Source organism: Gracilinanus agilis, chromosome 2 (assembly GCF_016433145.1).
Source record: "Gracilinanus agilis isolate LMUSP501 chromosome 2, AgileGrace, whole genome shotgun sequence".
Taxonomy (NCBI): Eukaryota; Metazoa; Chordata; class Mammalia; order Didelphimorphia; family Didelphidae; genus Gracilinanus; species Gracilinanus agilis.
The window spans coordinates 205,524,286-205,542,635 of record NC_058131.1 but is presented as its reverse complement, the minus strand read 5'-3'; positions in this window follow the sequence as shown (position 1 = coordinate 205,542,635).

Sequence of the window (18,350 nt, the reverse complement as noted above, 5' to 3'; positions counted from 1 at the left end):
CAATATTAAGAGAGGGAACAATGAGACATAAAGTGTGCTTTTTGAATTCTTGTTATTTAGGGATGTTATTATGCCTTGCTCCAAGAACACTGTGAATCAGGGGAAAGAAGAGAAGGCCTTCCAATCAACCTCTTGTGGATTATCCAAGCACAGTCTGAAATCTGCTATCTAAGGATGCTGGAGAGACATTTTGTTCTAAGTGAGTCAGGCCCTGTTTGACTTATGAAGCTAGATCTTCCCCAATTCCCATTCATTTTTCTTATTATAAAGCAGATCATAAACACCTATATCTAATCCATTCCTTGGAGTGGCTCAGTGTAACATGGAAAATGGCACTCAGTGATTGCTGTTGGGTTTCTAACTGTGGTGTAGTGTAGTCGACTTAATCCTGGCTGTGTAATCATATTCTAGCTTGGCTATTTCTTACCTGTGTCATATTGGGTAAATCACTTAACTTCTCAGTCTCAGTTTCAAGGCTTGATCTAAATAATAGAATGTGAACATCAGAAAAGACTCCAATGGCCATCTAGTCCATACTTTAATAGCATTCCTATTATAATGCACCTAACAAGTCTAACCTCTACTTGAAGACCTCCAAGGAAGAAATACAAGCAACCTCTAGAAGTCTCATTCCACTTTGGGACAGATCTAATTGTTAGGAAGTTTTTTCTTACATCAAACCTAAATGTATCTCTTTCTAGTTTTCACCCATTGCTCTTAATTCTAACTTCTAGGAGCAAAACAAGTTGAATCCCTCTTAGATCTAAAAATCCTTTAAATACTTGAAAATAGCTCTCATATGCCTCCTTACTCCATACACACCCAGTCTACTTTTCACCAGGATAAAACATCCCTGGGTCTCTCAACTGATTCAAATATGACATGGACCCTTTAAGCCCTTCACCATATATTATTGCCATCATCTGACAGTTTTCCAGTTTATCAATGTCCCTCTTTAATTATAGTGCCCAAAGATATATACCGTGCTCCAGAAGAAGCCTGATAAACACGGAATATCAAGAGACTCAATAAAATCCTTGATAGAGGTAATAGGAAAGGTAGACAAGATCAGCAGGTGAAGAACTTCATTTATTAACAAAAGATCAGCACCTTTTCGGCAATTGTAGTTTCAGAGACTTGCCTTAGTTATTGCAAGGTGATGTGACTTCACCGGAGCCTCACCAGCAAGTATGTTTCAAGGGTTGTAGTATGCTGCCATATCCCTTCCAGTTTCAACTGTTCCCTTCTTTTATCTTTTTTGCCAACTTTCAGGATGTGAAGTGAAACAGGAATTGTTCTGTTTTGCATTTTTCTGATTATTCATGATATAGAGAAGATGTTGATATGGCTATTAATTACTTCTAGTTTACCCTTTTAAAAACTGTTAGTTCACATTCTCTGACCACATATCTTTCAAAGAATAGCTGTTGAGCATATTTATATTACATATAGAAATATTTTATATATATAATATATATTTGTATGTATATATACCCACATATATATCTATTAATTAGTCATATGTCTTAGATACCAAGTCCATGTCAGCAATTTTTTATAAAATTCTTTTTTTTCCATTTGACACTTCCCTTCTTGTCCCAGGTGCTTTCATTTTATTTGTTTAGGAGCTTTTTAGTCTTGTATAATCAAAATGATGTCTTTATCTTCTATAATTGTCTTTTATCCCTTGTTTAGTTAGGAACACTCCTTCAAGATTGCTTTCCACGTAGATGATTTTGCATTCCCAATAATTCATTTTTTTCCTTTTGATGAGAATTGCCACTATGGATTCAAGTTATTTTAAAATTTTTAATCGAGTTTTTTTTTATTCTATAATTGTTCCTATTGTGCAGACCATAAGTACTATGTTCACAATTGTTATTTCTCTTTTAAATCATTCAGGAAATCATGTTGTGACTTCAGGATCTTGGGAAATCACAGGGCCTTCTGCCTCATCTAAAGTGGTTTTCATTTTTTCATTTTCTTGTTTTGTAATTTTTTTCATAAACGCCTAAATTCATTTAGTTGATTTGAAGGCCATATTCCCTTCTGTTATTAATATTTTCAGTGTTGGTTTATATTTATGCTTAAGATTGAGTCTTCTATTTATGGAAATATTTTATAATACATCTTTTCCCCAATATATTCATCTATTGATCTCTTTCTGACTTCTTCCTTTTTGATTGCCATTTCTCTGGTGCCTGAACCCTAAAACTATCTTAGTCTTCTCATACACTGGGCAATAAATGTTTCACTGGCCTCAATCTCTGTCCCCAAATGACTTATAAGAGGACAGAACTGGCCCTTATTGCATGCTGAACCCTTTCCCTCAGGCTTTGAATAGTATAGTACACATGCCCTACCTCACATCGCTATGTTCCTCAGTTTTCTAGCTGAGTTCTGTTATAACATGAAGAGCTCATGCAAGTTTCTGTCTTTTGGTTTTCTGCAGCAATGGGAAGAAGATATGGGGGTAGAATTCCATTCTGTTGCAAAGTAATCAGGCTCTATGCTGCCCTAACCAAGCACGGTGAATTCTGGGGAAGAGGATGATGAGTGTTAGACCTTAGCGAATTAGACTTCTGAGTTTTTAACCTCATTAGGATTATAGATGGGATAGGCTGAAGAGTTATCTGAAATTGCTTTATATTTAGCATCTAATTTTTATTTTGGAAAGTTTTAAAAATTTGAGAAGATTCAAGACAATGTCTAGACCATCTTGCTAGTCACACAACCTGGAAGATTCAACTTTTAAATTGTTTTTTCTTTCTTTTCCAGGGAAAATTACTTTTTGACATCAGTAGATGAAAAAATACAGAGCTTAAAAGGAGGTAAAAACCAACATAAGTAAGAATCTATATTCTTAGTACCTAGTTACCTCTAATAAGCTCACCAGTTCCAGACAGTCTGCATAGCTTCTGAAAGAACTTTGGGATGTGTATATGCCGACTCCCCTGATAAAAGATAGCTTGGTGACAAAGTTTTGGTCAGTAAGGTCCAAGTTCAAATCCTTCCTTAGACACTGGATCTATGACCTTGAGCAAATAATTTGCTCTCAACCTCACTTTCCTCATCTGTAAAATGAGGAAAATAACAACATTTATTTCACAATGTTGTTGTAGGGATCAAATAATATAACATCTAAAACATTTTGCAAATCTTGAAGTGCTATACAAATCCAATTATTTTGAGTATTTTGAAACGTAAGCTTCCTGAGGGCAGGATTAAAGCATTTAAAAATATTTATTTAGCTTCTAGCATAGCCTCAAACATTTATTATTGTTAAGTTGTTTCAGTCATATATGACTCTTTATGACTCTATTTGGTGTTTCGTTGGAAGAGATACTGGAGTGATTTGTCATTTCCTTCTCCAGCTCATTTTACAGAAGAGAAAACCAAAGAAAACAAGATTAAATAACTTGTCTAGAGTCACATAGCTAGTAAGTATCTGGGGCTACATTTGAACTCAAGAAGATAGTCTTCCTGATTCTGGTCCTAGATCTCTATCTACTGCATCACCTAGCTGCCTATTAGACACATTGAAAAAGCTAAATAAATGTTTCTTGATTGATATGATTGCTGAGGAAGTCTCTAATAGGGTCTTGGTACTGTTCAGGGTTGAATTTTATCAGACTTAGATAAAGGCGTAACCAAATGGCATGCTCATCAGGTTTTTAAATATCACAAAGCACTAAATGACTAGAAGAGAAGCCAAAAATATTGTAGAAGATCAGAACATTAGAATGAATCAATTAGGCACCAGTGTCTCTGAAATAAGTGGAGATGTTAGTGGCTAGGAAACCCAATATGAGAATGCTAATTATAAATAGCACTTTAAGGTTTATAAAGATAACATGTTATCTCATTGGTTCTCCACAAAAATGCTAGGACTTAAATACCATCTTCATAAATAATTTTCAGATGAGGAAACTGACTTGTTTAGAGTCACAATGCTAGTAAATGTCTAGGGAAGGATCTGAATTTAGGGTTTTCTGTCTATCAATTCAGTGTTTTGTGTATAGTGCCATCTGACTTCCTTATCATCAGTCTGGCATAGAAGCTAAAAAACTGAATGTGATCTTGGGCTTCATTAAGAGGTCTTAGCTTCTAGGCTTAAGGAGGTGATAGATTTTATAATCTAGAACTAGAGACTATCCAGAGTGGGACAAATCATTGCACTGAAGGTCCTGAAATCCATGTCTTGTGAAAACTAATAGAAACTAGGGATGGGAAAAAGAATATTGGGGGGATGGTTGGCCACATTAACCAGAAAATTTTCAAGAATGTTCTAATGGATGTCTTCTTTATGAAAAAAATAAAACATTGGGCTCCGGTAAATGGTTCTTGAAGTCTCTAACAATTCTAAAATGTTGTTATTCTATAATATAAGTTTTTCCTAAAATGTGACACCCTAAAATTAACACAGTACTTTAAATCTTTCCAAGGCAGAATATAGCTGCACCATTACATTCCTTGTATTGCACATTAACTTCATTTTCTTTTTCTGTTAGGATTTCTAGTCTAGTAGATCTGAGGAATGCTGAAAATATAGTTCAATTAAATTTTTACCAAACATTTGAAAAATCTCATGCTATTTTTGTAGATGAGAAAAAGAGATATAGGTCAGACCCTACTTCAATTAGGTGAATTCCAGAATGACTCAATGGCTAAACCCAAAGATTAGTTGTAACAGTTGCTAGTCATCTTGAGAGGTATAGAATGGCCCAGACATACAAACTGGGTCTATAGCATTTAGTGTTTTTATCAGTGATTTGGATGAAGGCAGAGAGGGCATGCTTTTTTTTTTTCAGATGAGATGCAATTAGGAAGCGGAGCTAACATACTGGCTGATAGAGTTAGGTTAGAATATTGCACTGCATCTAAAACATTCAAAAATGGAAAAATATAAAATCTTGGACTGGTTAAACATTTTAGGTGCATAACTACAAGATAGAGTTGGAAGCATGTTTATATAGTATAATATTTACACCTAGAAAGCACCTAAGCATTCATATATCCCGGCCTCTGTATAAATAAAAGATGAAATAACTGAGAAAAAGGCCTGATTTTCTAAGCATATCAATTTATTAAGCAATGCACACCAATTATCTAACAAATTATGACAAAACTCCCTTATTTTAGGACAGGGTCCTGAATTCAGGGGATGAGGGGCCAAACTTTTTAATACATTAAAAACAATTAGCCAAATGACCAATTAATGAAAAGAAAGTAATATAACATGACATAATCTGGTTTCTAATCTGATGAAAGATTAGGGACTTTCCAAGTTGGCAGGGGGAGAGTTAACAGGTGCAGTTCTCTGAATTCAGGAAAAGAGTTGTCTCCCTCCTCCCAAATGTCTGTAAAAAATCAAAGTAACATGGAAACAGTAATGGACTGATCACATTGGGGCCAGTTTTCAGATAAGACATATGGGTTCCTTGAGATGTACAATTATCCTTGCATCCATTTTAGGATCTGACTGCATTTCTGGTCAATATAACCTAGGCTCTTGTTTAAGGTCCTCTAACCAGCTGGTTAGTTCATTTTGTCATCCGTGCAGGGCTGGGTTCAAACAATGCAATAATATTTTCTCCCAATTCCCACAATTGAATAAACTTTTCTCACAGGACATAATTTGGACGAGGACTATAATTGAATAGAAAGGGAAATAAACTAGCTCCAGAACTGAGTTGAAAGATGGAGTCAGTGTGGTTTACTCAGTTCCATAATTAACCATTTGCTATCCTAATCCCTTCAATTCCCTTATACTCCCACATTTTACATAGGGGAAAATGACATTAGCAAAGTGAAGAGACATAGCCAAAAATCCACAGATGGTAAACTGGATAGCCAATTTTTAATGGAGGTCCTTGGACTCTAAAGATCATGCTTCTGTTGTTGTTGTTGTTGTTGTTGTTGTTGTTGTTGTTGTTGTTGTTGTTGTTGTTGTTGTTGTTGTTGTTATACAATATGCCACCTTTGATTTAGTCTGTAGACAATTTTGATGTTTTGGTAGACATGAATCCACAGTGTGAGCTTAACAGCCATCACTCTCTCCTCATCCCAAATGAAGGTTGTCTTAGTCCATATTGGGGACAGGATGGTACCTGGGATTAGAGAGCAGATAGTCCCTTTCTGCTCTCACCTGATCACATCTTGAGTGCTGTGTTCAGTTCATCTAGTCCCTTGAATTATTAATAGTTACTCAGCATAGGGGGAAAATTTCTTAATTTAAAGTCTTTTAATTTCAGTTCAAATTCTAATCCTGATAGTAACTGTATAATCTTAGATAAATCTCTCTCTGCAAGAGAGCTTTCTTTCACCTATATGTAGAGATTTCTGAATCACATCTCCAAATCTCAATTTTCTTGTCTATAAGATAGAAATGTAATTCCAATATTACCTAGTTCACAGGTTGTTGTGAGTAATATGTTTTATAAATCTGACAGGGACATACGCATGTGTTATTAATTTTATTATGTGTTCCCCCTTAACATTATTTCTTATCTCCTCAGTAAAATTATAAGTATCTATAGGACAAAGCCATCTAATGTTTCTGTACTCTTTACATTGTTCTGCCATAGTGCTGAATAAATCTGTAAACATTGATTGGGATAGGAACTGGATCTGAGCTTTCCTTGGTATTGAGAATCCTGGTTCAAGAAATATTTCTGTCCCTGTAGGTTGGTACCATTAATTGCCTTAGAGGATTTAGAAGTTAGGTGACCTACCCAGAATCATACAGCCAGTTTGCATCAGAGCCAGTGCTTAAACCCAATTATACCTGGCCCCAGGGTTCGCTCTTTATCCTCTATGGCAGAGTTGGCGAAGACATGGCATGAATGCAGAGCCAGCACTTGGGGAGCTGCTCCATTCCCCCTCCTCCCAGTGCCTGAGGACATGTTTTGCATGCCTTGTCCCTCTGTCCGGTCACCCAAATCAAGCACGTCTTCCCTCATCTCTCTGGTAATTCAGGAACTCACAAACAGCTCAAATTTGCCCTCTGAGCTATTGAACTTGGAAAAAGTTTGCCAATGCTGCTCTATGGCATGTTGCCTCTTATTCAGTGATTATGTCTGATAGGGAATTAGAATAAAGAATACATAAATCTGTAGTATAATATAATGAAAAGAATAGAAAAATGGTATTGTTATAATTATAATGGATCTATGATTTCATCAGTTTAGGCAACTGTTAGTGATGGAAATCCCTCTGCAAATTGACCTTTAGAGAGGAGTCTGGAGCAATGAGCAGTTATTGTGAATGATACCACACAGCCATTATGTGTTAGAATCTGGGTTTGAACCCAGGTTTTCTTGATGCTCAAGCTAACTTTGTATGTACTATGTCGTACAACCTCTTACCCACTGATCATGTGAAAGAATAAATGGATTCCTGGAAAGCAAATATTCTCATGGTAAGTATTTTGGGTCGGTGACTGGCTACCTTACAGCCATGAATGTAGTATTTGCTCATAGAATAGTTATGGATAGATGGTCAGTTAATGCTAGGCACTATGGTAAGGAAATGAAATAACGGTAACAACAACTAACATTTATTCAGCACTTAATATGTATCAGGCATTGTGCTAAGGACTCAGGATACAAATAAAGTCAAAGACAAGTTTGGATGGTATGAAATCATTCCATGTGGAGTCAAAAGTTTTAAAGATGCTCTTGTGAGAGGACAAGTACTTGCTTCTTGGGGAGGAGAAGTCCTCAGCACCAAGGCTGTTTAACAGTTAGCTAAGGAATTTGTTCACAAAGAGGTGGACTAGGATTGGGCAAAGAACACTGGTCCTGGAATTCACATCAAGGGGAACCATACTGGGGGATTCACATTGAGATAAAAGGAATCTTTCTGAGAACAGAAATGGTACTCATCACAGTTCAACATGCTCTAAGGTTAAAGATTAACTTTATGTGGAGATACATACAGAGAGTTATTTGTTAGGTACATACTTTCACAAAGACAAACAGACACACACCACGATATGGTGGGATTAGAAGAGAAGGGTTTGTTTTTTAGCTCTGCCACCTTTTTGCCGTGTCTCTCTAGAGTATCACTTGACAACTCTGAATTTCCGTTTCCTTATCAGTAAAATGAGGACATCATCACTAATGTCCTAAGGACTATGCTTTCGTCTGTGTGAGACTATTAATATAGGAACTCTCCCCACAGACATGACTGCATCACCTGATTTATAATCTTTTGTGAATTGCCTCAGGCTCAGAGTTGTCACCTGTTCACATATACACAGCTAGTGGATATCAGAGACAGGACTTGAACACAAGTCTTTCTGACAATGAACTCAATACATAGCCTTTCTAAAATAGGGATAGTAAAAATAATTAGGATCACCACCACTGGTTTTTATAATGTTTTTCAAATTGGCATGGAAATTTATACATATAATTTCATGTAAGCATTATAACAACACTCTGAGGTAGATACTATAGTTATCATTAACCTCATTCGACCAGGAAAACTAAGACTGAGAAAGCTAAATGACTTGCATGATCATTTGCACTAGTCTCCCTCCCAGGCATGTTGTAATGGAAATGGTTTTTGTTTTTGTTTTTTAGCTTTGAAATGCTATTCATGTTCAGGAAATAAATGGTCCCCTTTGGGGTTGATTTTAAGGGACATATTAGTGGCCTAAGTAAAACCAAACTTATCTTCCCACTAGTAGAGTGCTATAATGCATAATCGTCCTATCTTTATAGTAATTACTTCATATAGGTGAAACATTTGTGCTGAGAGGGAATAAATCATTTCACAATTATCTATTCTACCATATATACAAGTAATTATTTTTTCTAACATGACTACTATGGGTTTGGTTTCTCATTTCTATTCCTTTATTGGCATGCTTTCACCTTCATTTTTAACCAAGACAACTCATTGTTTCCTTAGGCTTTCAGGTGCAAACTTGGCATTGATTCTGTGAGCAGCCCCAATTCCCATCAGAGGTCTTTTATGCCACAATTCTGCAATGGATCCCAAGGGGCAGATCCCATTCACATCATGGGAAGCCAAACCCAGGAGACTGTGCATAGAGATTAAAAGAAACACTGTGGAAGAAGTTGGGCTTGCTGAAATTCAACATGTTCTGAGGTTAAGGATTTTTCTTTATGTGAAGATAGACAGGCATTTATGTATAATATACACACAAACACAAAGGAAAACACAATTTTTCCACTGAATAGAAAAAGTACTCAGGTTTTCCATCTAATTAGTAAATAATTACTAAGCACTTATTATGTTCTAGATACTGGGTTAAATGTGGGAGACACCAAGAAAGATAAAAATCATAATCTCAGACTTCAAGGAGCTTAAATTTTAAAGGGGTATACATTTCAAAGTAAGGCAGTAAGTTGTAATTTTGGGTGTGCTCCTTAGTACCTCCATATATGAGATCCCAAGTGCCACTCTGAGTTTCTGTATCTTCCCTATGTAAAATGAAGATATAGACTAGATGTCCGTGAAGTCCCTTTCTGGCTTAAATTCTATCAGTCAAAAATGACTCCATCCAGTGTTCAGTATTCTAGAACAATTTGAAAAGTTTCTGAGTGGATTTTGACTCAATTAGGGTCACTTTATGATATTTTCTCTTTCTTTTTTACAGAACTGGGAGGGGCAGTAGCCCTGAAACAAAACAAATAACCTGGTAGAATCAGCCATGGTGATGCCTAGTACTCAGATGTTCCCTGATTTTATTTCCCTTTCTCTAAGAGAAAAGAGGTCAGCGTTCTCATCTCAGCCAGTGAAGGAAGGCAGCTTTAATTCTTTTTATTTTCTGACCCCTTACCTTCCATAGAGAGTTGGTAGTTTGTACTCCAGGAGGGGTGGGCAGGAGTATAATTTGAGGTGTTGCAAGGGAGAAGTACTCCTTGGTGGTGCAATTAACATGACTCTTTATGTCATTCCCTTGGGGTGATGTCTAGCCAGAAGGTGAACCATGACGTGGGCTGAAATTTAGTAAGCATCAGTCCTTCCTAATCTGCTGTCTCACTTTCTAACCAGATCCTTCTATTCTATACCATTTTATTCATTGAATAATCTTTATCTAATGTATTTCATAGATAGGTAGTTAATACAAGTAGTATCTGAAATGACTAAAGATCATTCTCATAAATATTCTGGGGAAAAGAGAGAGAGAAACAATAATTCTTTGTGTCTCTGGTTTTGTTTTATTCTCCCTTTTGTTATTTCTTTCTCTCTCTCTCTGTTTCTGAGTCTCATTCTGGTTTGTTCTCTGTCCCTTTCTCTGTCTTCATCACTGTCTCTCTCTCTGTTGTTACTCCATCTCTACTTTCTCTATCTTTTTCTCTCTCTTTCTCTGTCTCTCTCCCTGCCTCTTTCCCACTTCCCCCCACCCTCCTTCCCTCTCTCACCCTTCTCTCCTCACTCAGATTTTTATCTTTGGAATATGAAACCTCTTGAAAGGTTATCTGAACTTTGGATAGCAGAAAGAGTAGCTGCCTTCTTGAGTTGTTCAAAGGGCCAAACCTTTCTTAATAAAAACTGGCTCTGTCCCAGTCTTCACTAGCTGAGAATGACAGCCTTGGCTTCACCTCACACTAATTTAACCTCATTCTCACACATACCTATATGAATAGTAGTTTGGGCCAACTCTTGTGCTTGAGGTTGGGTCTCCCATTGAAATTGGATCCCATTCTGCTCAAAGACTACTTTTTCATAGGAACTTCCTTCCTAGAGTGTACTTAATATAATCCCCTCTTGCATCACTGACCCAACCCCCTAAAGCATGTGTGTGGGAGTTATACTTTGTGGATGGGTGTGTAGGGGGCTTCCCCAGTTAAGTCTTCCATCTCCGGCTCCTTGCTGGCATCTCTGATACAGCTGTGGCACTTGGGGAATTCAGAAATTTATAGATGGGGAACCAAGTTTCAGAGACGGCTCCAGATGAAGGCTGGATCATGTTTGCTGTTGTAAATGAGCTGTAGCCTGTTAATGTCTAGCTGGATGTAGTCTGACTAGTGTTATGTGGTTTAAAAAAAAAAGGCACAAGAGGTAGAAGGGTGTTTCAACCCTTGATTTATTGCTATGTGGGACCTGGCCTTAGAAGCATGTGTGATTTAAAAATAAAATAAAATAAAAATGAAACCCCAGTGAACTTACCACCAGAAGTTGAAGTGTGCTTTTCTAATTCACTTGCAAGCAAGCAGAGGCCTATTCCCTGAAGACCGGATATAGCTAATAATTGCCAGGTCTGAGGGAAAGGGGGAGAAAAATCATCATCTGTGGCTTCGCAGTACTATGAATAGCAGAACCTCTCCAGCGAGGGGTTGTGGGGCAGGCGGGAATAAAACCAGAAACAAAAAGGAATTTGGATGCACCAGGCAGGAATTGGACTGAATTGGTGTGGTGACCAGGAGGGATGAGCATTGCCAGTTACCCCACTGGTGGAGTCTGAGGTGTATGTCAGAGGAATCCAGCAAAAACTGGGGCTTGAAGATGAAAAGGGAGGGAATATTCACTTGCTAAAAAACATAGATGAGCTTGGCAGCCTCTTCTTTGTAGCCACTTAGACACAGGCATCTAGTTGTCTTGGTGATGGGCATGTGGAGAGAAAGGGAAGGCAGAAAACAAGCTCTAAATGTATTCCCTCTTTCCCTCCACCATAATCCCTTGTTATGAATCAGCCAAGTAGCAGTCTAAATAGAAGAGATACAGAATATTAACTTGACAAACTGTTCTACTTAATAAGTCAATTACCTATCTGGGCACCGAAAGATTTATTAAAGTGTTTTCATCCAGCTGCATAAAGAATGATGAAAAAAAACACAGGGCTGGAGTTTACCAGGAAAAAAAGAAGATAAACATTTGACTACATTTGAGATATTTGCTGTAATGATTTTTTTTTAAACAGAGGAAGTAGATAGTTAGCAAAATAAGAAATAAGCAGCTTATTACTTCAGATAAAATGCTGTTTTCTAAATACATGGATGTCAGTTCATCCAGAGAGCACATTCTGAAAATCTGGGGGGAAAAACAGCTACTACTTGCTTTGCATATCTGAGGTAAATTTCCTCCTCAGCTACATACTTGCAATCATTTACAATTGGACTGGTTGTGTGAACTGTGCTGAAAGAACGTCTTCAAGTCAGTCTTGTTGAAATGATAAAGACTCTGTTGTTTCACATACTGGGACCAGTAATATGGGGAATGTAAAAAAAAAAAAAAAAAAGAAGTAGGGAGAGGAGGAGGGAAGAGGCATCCAAATCCATAGATCCAGAAAAGTCTTATGATATTTAAAAATTAAGAAAATGTATTTACAGTAACCAGGAAATCAAAGAGAATTTCTTGAATACTCATTTGGCACCTAATGCTGTTCAAGAATCAAAGTCATTTCAGCATGGCATAGAGCACTAGCTTTGGAATCTGGAGCTAAACAGGAGGCCAGAGACCATCTAATCCAACCCCTGCATTTTTCAACTGAGGAACTTGTGACCTAAAGAGGTTAAATAAATTGCCAAGGATCCCATATTTATAGGAGAGTCAGAATTTAGAACTTTATTTTAATTGCACTTTTAATATTCTTTTTTTAAAATTTAATAATATTTATTTTTTAGAAAAGTTATCATGGTTACATAATTCATGCTCTTATTTTCCCCTTCAATCCCCAACCTCCCTCCCCTCCATAACCAATGCACATTTACCCTGGTTTTAACATGTGTCATTGATCAAGACCTATTTCCAAATTGTTGATAGTTGCATTGGTGTGGTAGTTTCGAGTCTACATTCCCAGTCATGTCTGCCTCAACCCATGTGTTCAAGCAGTTGTTTTTCTTCTGTGTTTCCTCTCCTATAGTTCTTCCTCTGAATATAGGTAGCGTTCTTTACCATACATCCCTCAGAATTGTCCAGGGTCATTGAATTGCTGCTAGTAGAGAAGTCCATTATATTCACTTTTACCACAGTGTATTGGTCTCTGCGTACAATGTTCTTCTGGCTCTGCTCCTTTCACTCTGCATCAATTCCTGGAAGTCTTTCCAGTTCACATGGAATTCCTCCACTTTATTATTCCTTTGAGCCCAATAGTATTCCATCACCAACATACACCACAATTTATTCAGCCATTCCCAAATTGAAGGACATACCCTCATTTTCCAGTTTTTTGCCACCACAAAAAGTGTGGCTATAAATATTTTCATAGAAGTCTGTTTATCTATGATCTCTTTGGGGTACAAACCCAAAAATGGTATGGCCGGATCAAAGGGCAGGCATTCTTTTATAGCCCTTTGAGCATAGTTCCAAATTGCCAGCCAGAATGGTTGGATCAGTTCACAACTCCACCAGCAATGCTTAATGTCCCAATTTTGCCACATCCCCTCTAGCATTCATTACTCTCCCCTTCTATCATTTTAGCCAATCTACTAGATGGAGGTGATATCTCAGAGTTCTTTTGATTTACATTTCTCTAATTATTAGAGATTTAGAACACTTTCTCATGTGTTTATTGATAGTTTTGATTTCTCTTATCTGAAAATTGCCTATTCATGTCTCTTGCCCATTTATCAATTGGGGAATAGCTTGATTTTTTTATACAATCGATTTAACTCCTTGTATATTTGAGTACTTAGACCCCTGTCAGAGTTTTTTGTTATAAAGATTTTTTCCCAATTTGTTGTTTCTCTTCTGATTTTGGTTGCATTGTTTTTGTTTGTACAAAAGCTTTTTTTAAAAACATTTATTAATATTTATTTTTTAGAAAAGTTATCATGGTTACATAATTCATGCTCTTACTTTCCNATTTATTTTTTAGAAAAGTTATCATGGTTACATAATTCATGCTCTTACTTTCCCCTTCACCCCCCAAGCTCCCCTCCCCACATGGCTGATGCGTATTTCCACTGGTTTCAACATGTGTCATTGATCAAGCCCTATTTCCAAATTGTTGATAGTTGCATTGGTGTGGTAGTTTCGAGTCTACATCCCCAATCATGTCCACATCGACCCATGTGTTCAAGCAGTTGGTTTTATTCTGTTTCCACTCCTGTAGTTCTTCCTGTGAATGTGGATAGCGTTCTTTCCCATTAATCCCTCAGAATTGTCCTGGGTCATTGCATTGTTGCAATGTAACTTCATTACATTCTATTTTACCACAATGTATTGGTCTCTGTGTACAATGTTCTTCTGGCTCTGCTCCTTTCACTCTGCTTCAATTCCTAGAGGTCTTTCCAGTTCACATGGAATTCCTCCAGTTTATTATTCCTTTGAGCACAATAGTATTCCATCACCAGCATATACCACAATTTGTTCAGCCATTCCCCAATTGAAGTACATACCCTCATTTTCCAGTTTTTTGCCACCACAAAAAGCAGGGCTATAAATATTTTCGTACAAGTCTGTTTATCTATGATCTCTTTGGGGGTACAAACCCAAAAATGGTATGGTTGGATCAAAGGGCAGGCATTCTTTTATAGCCCTTTGAGCATAGTGCCAAATTGCCAGCCAGAATGTTTAGATCAGTTCACAAATCCACCAGCAATGCTTAATGTCCCAATTTTGCCACATCCCCTCCAGCATTCATTACTTTCCCCTTCTTTCATTTTAGCCAATCTGCTAGGTGTGAGGTGATACCTCAGAGTTGTTTTGATTTGCATTTCTCTAATTATTAGAGATTTCTAGATCAACATCTCACATCCTACTCCAAGATTAATTCAGAATGAGTGAATGACTTGTCAGATGTCTGGGAAAGGAAAGATTTTAAAACCCAGCAAGAGTTAGAGAAAATTACAAAATGTAACATAAATGATTTTGATTATATCAAACTAAAAAGCTTTTGTACAAACAAAAACAATGTAGCCAAAATCAGAAGGGAAACAACAAATTGGGAAAAAATCTTTCTAACAAAAAACTCTGACAGGGGTATAATTACTTAAATATACAAGGAGTTAAACCAGTTGTATGAAAAAAAATCAAGCCATTCCCCAACTGATAAATGGGCAAGAGACATGAATAGGCAATTTTCAGATAAAGAAATCAAAAGTATCAATCAACACATGAGAAAGTGTACAAAAACTTTTAAAAAATCCTAGAGAATCAACTAAGAAGCTTGTAGAAATAATCAACAACTTTAGCAAAGTTGAAGGATACAAAATAAATGCACATAAGTCATCAGCATTTCTGTATATTTCCAAAACATCACAGCAGCAAGAGGTAGAAAGAGAAACACCACTTAAAATCACCCTAGACAACATAAGATAGTTAGGAATCTATCTACCAAAACAAACACAGGAATTATTTGAAAACAAACACAAAACACTTTCCAAACAATTAAAACTAGATCTAAACAATTGGAAAAATATTGATTGCTCATGGGTAGGACAAGCTAACATAATAAAAATGACCATTCTACCCAAATTAATTTACCCATTTAGTGCCATACCTATCAAACTACCAAAAAAAATTTTTTACTGAATTAGAAAAAAAAAACTATCAGTTCATTTGGAATAACAAAAACCAAGAATATCAAGAGAAATAATGAAAAAAAATGTGAAGAAAGGTGGTCTAGCAGTACAAGATATTAAACTATAAAGCAGCAGTCATCAAAACAATATGGTACTGGCTAAGAGACAGAAGGATCAGTGGAATAGACTTGGGGTTAATGACATCAGCTAGACAGTTTATGATAAACCCAAAGACCCCAACTTTTGGGATAGGAATCCAGTGTTTATCAATATTTGCGTCATAAAATGAATTTGGTAAAACTCCTGTGCTTATTTTATCAAATAGTTTGTATAGTATTGGGATTAGTTGCTCTTTAAATGTTTGATAAAATTCACTTGTGAATCCATCTGGTCCTGGGGACTTTTTCTTAAGGAGTTCTTTGATGGCTTATTCAATTTCTTTTTCTGATATAAGATTATTTAAGTATTCTATTTCTTCTGATGTTAATCTAGGCAATTTATATTTTTGTATATATTCATCCATATCACCTAGATTGCCATATTTGTTGCCAAGTAATTGGGCAAAGTAGTTCTCAATAATTACCTTAATTTCCTCTCCATTAAAGGTGAGGTCTCCCTTTTCATCTTTGTTACTGTTAATTTGGTTTTCTTCTTTACTTTTTTATTAGATTAATCAGTTACTTTATTTTATTTGTTTTTTCAAAGTACCAGCTCCAAATTTTACTTATTAATTCCATAGTTCTTTAACTTTCAGTTTTATTAATTTGTCTTCTCTTCATATATTTCCATTATTTTCTTTATATTTCCAGTATTTGTCACTTCTAATAACATGATACAATTCATTATATTTCAATATCACAGTCTATTCAGCCATTTCTCCCCATAATTGCATTTGTGCTATTTCCAGTTATTTTGTAATTATAACAAAGCTTCAATGAAAATTTTCATACATACACAGAATTTTACACTCTCATTGATGCCTTTTTGGCCTAATTCTAGTAAAGGGATCCCAAGGTCTATAAACATGAACAACTTTATAGCTCTTTAATGCATATTTCCATCTTATTTTCTAAAAAAACAATTACAACTACTCACCAATATGTTAGGCCTATTTGTCTATGTTCCTATGAGTTTTAAATTTGATCGACTTAACCCTTCTAGTTCTCAGTTTGCATACATTACCAGGGCCATATTTAGCTAGATTTGTCCTTAGGCCGCAGACACAATCTGTTGCCAGGTCCATACTCTTTCCAAAACCAAGTCTTTCTAGTTTGGTCTTAGCCAATAGAACTTTGATATTTCCAATGCTGGAGACCCTCAGAAATGCAGGTGTTACTAAAGTAAGTACTAAAGTAAGACTTTTGTAGAAATATTCATGCTCTCTAAGTCATTGTTGTCCCACTAGATTCTGTGTTTTGATTTTATGTTTGCTTAGGCTTGAATCTATTACTAGCCTCATTTAGTTGTGTGTGAGCTCTCCAGAGGGGGTGGAGGGCTGGTAATACAAGAACGCTGCTCTAATCAGACCTGGGATAAAGAGAGAAAAACGTTCACAATTAGGAGGGCAAAATTTATGTTAATGTACAGAAATATAGGAGGTAAAGGGAATGGGATAAATGAGAAACTGGGAGTACCCTTTGGGTCCTGAGGGAAGGCATGATTGTCAGAGGATAAGGAATGGATTTTTAGAAAAGTGAAAAGAATAAGAATTAAAAGCTAAAGGGGTAAATACAAAGGAAACACCTTTGGAAAAGTGGGCTAATTTTAAAATAGGAGAGCAAGCTGAGTGGGTAAGGGGTGTGAATTGGAGAATATTCATCAAAGGAAATTAGACTTCTGAGGAGGCATATAATGGAAACAAAAGAAAAGGAGGACAAATATTGAGGATAAATGGAGTAAATGGAAATACACAACTAGTAAATATGAAAATGATTTTAAATGGGATGAATTCACTAATGGAAGAAAAATAGTGGAAAGGATCAAAAACCAGGACCTGTCATTGTGTTCTTTATAAGAAATACACTGAAAATGAAAGACACATATAGAGTGCAGATGAGAGGCTGAAGCTGATTATATTATACCTCAGCTCATCCAGAGAAGGCAGAGGTGGTAGTCATTATCTCTGAAAGATTTGGGGCTAACATGGATATAATTTGAAGGTATGAATAGGGTAACTATATTATATTGGGAGATACTATGGATAATGACATATTATCAATATTGGACCTGTATGCACCAAGTTTTAAGGTACCCAGATTTTTATAGGAAAAATTAAATGAATTACAGACAGAAACAGATAACAAAATAATAATAGTGGGGGACATTAATTTTCCCCTCTCAGAACTAGATAAATCTAACAAAAAATTAATAAGAAAGAAGTTAAGGAAATGAGAATTTTAGATTAGTTAAAAGTGATAGATACTTAGAGAGATCCCACTCACTTTTAATATCCTTTAGCTAAGTGATTTTTAATTTAATTTCCCTCTCTGCATGTTAGTTTTCTGTTCTGTGAAATAAAAAGGTTGATTAGATGATCTCTGAGGTCACTTTTAGGTCCAAATATTAGGATCCCTGTTGAATTTTTTTTTAAAATAATGAATTCAAGGGCTAACAGGGTGAACAATCTTCATGATCAGCCAAAGCAAGATGAAGTGTTTGTGCTCTAAATTAAAGGAAAAGAAGAATGAAAAACAAAATTTTGGGACAGCTGAGTGGCTCACTGGTTTGAGAGCCAGACCTAAAGATGGGAGGTCCTAGGTTCAAATCTGACCTCAGACACTTCCTAGCTGTGTGACCCTGGGCAAGTCACTTAAACCTCATTGCCTAGCCCTTACCACTCTTCTGCCTTGGAACTAATATAGAGTATTGATTCTAAGACAGAAGGTAGAGATTTTTAAACAAATAATA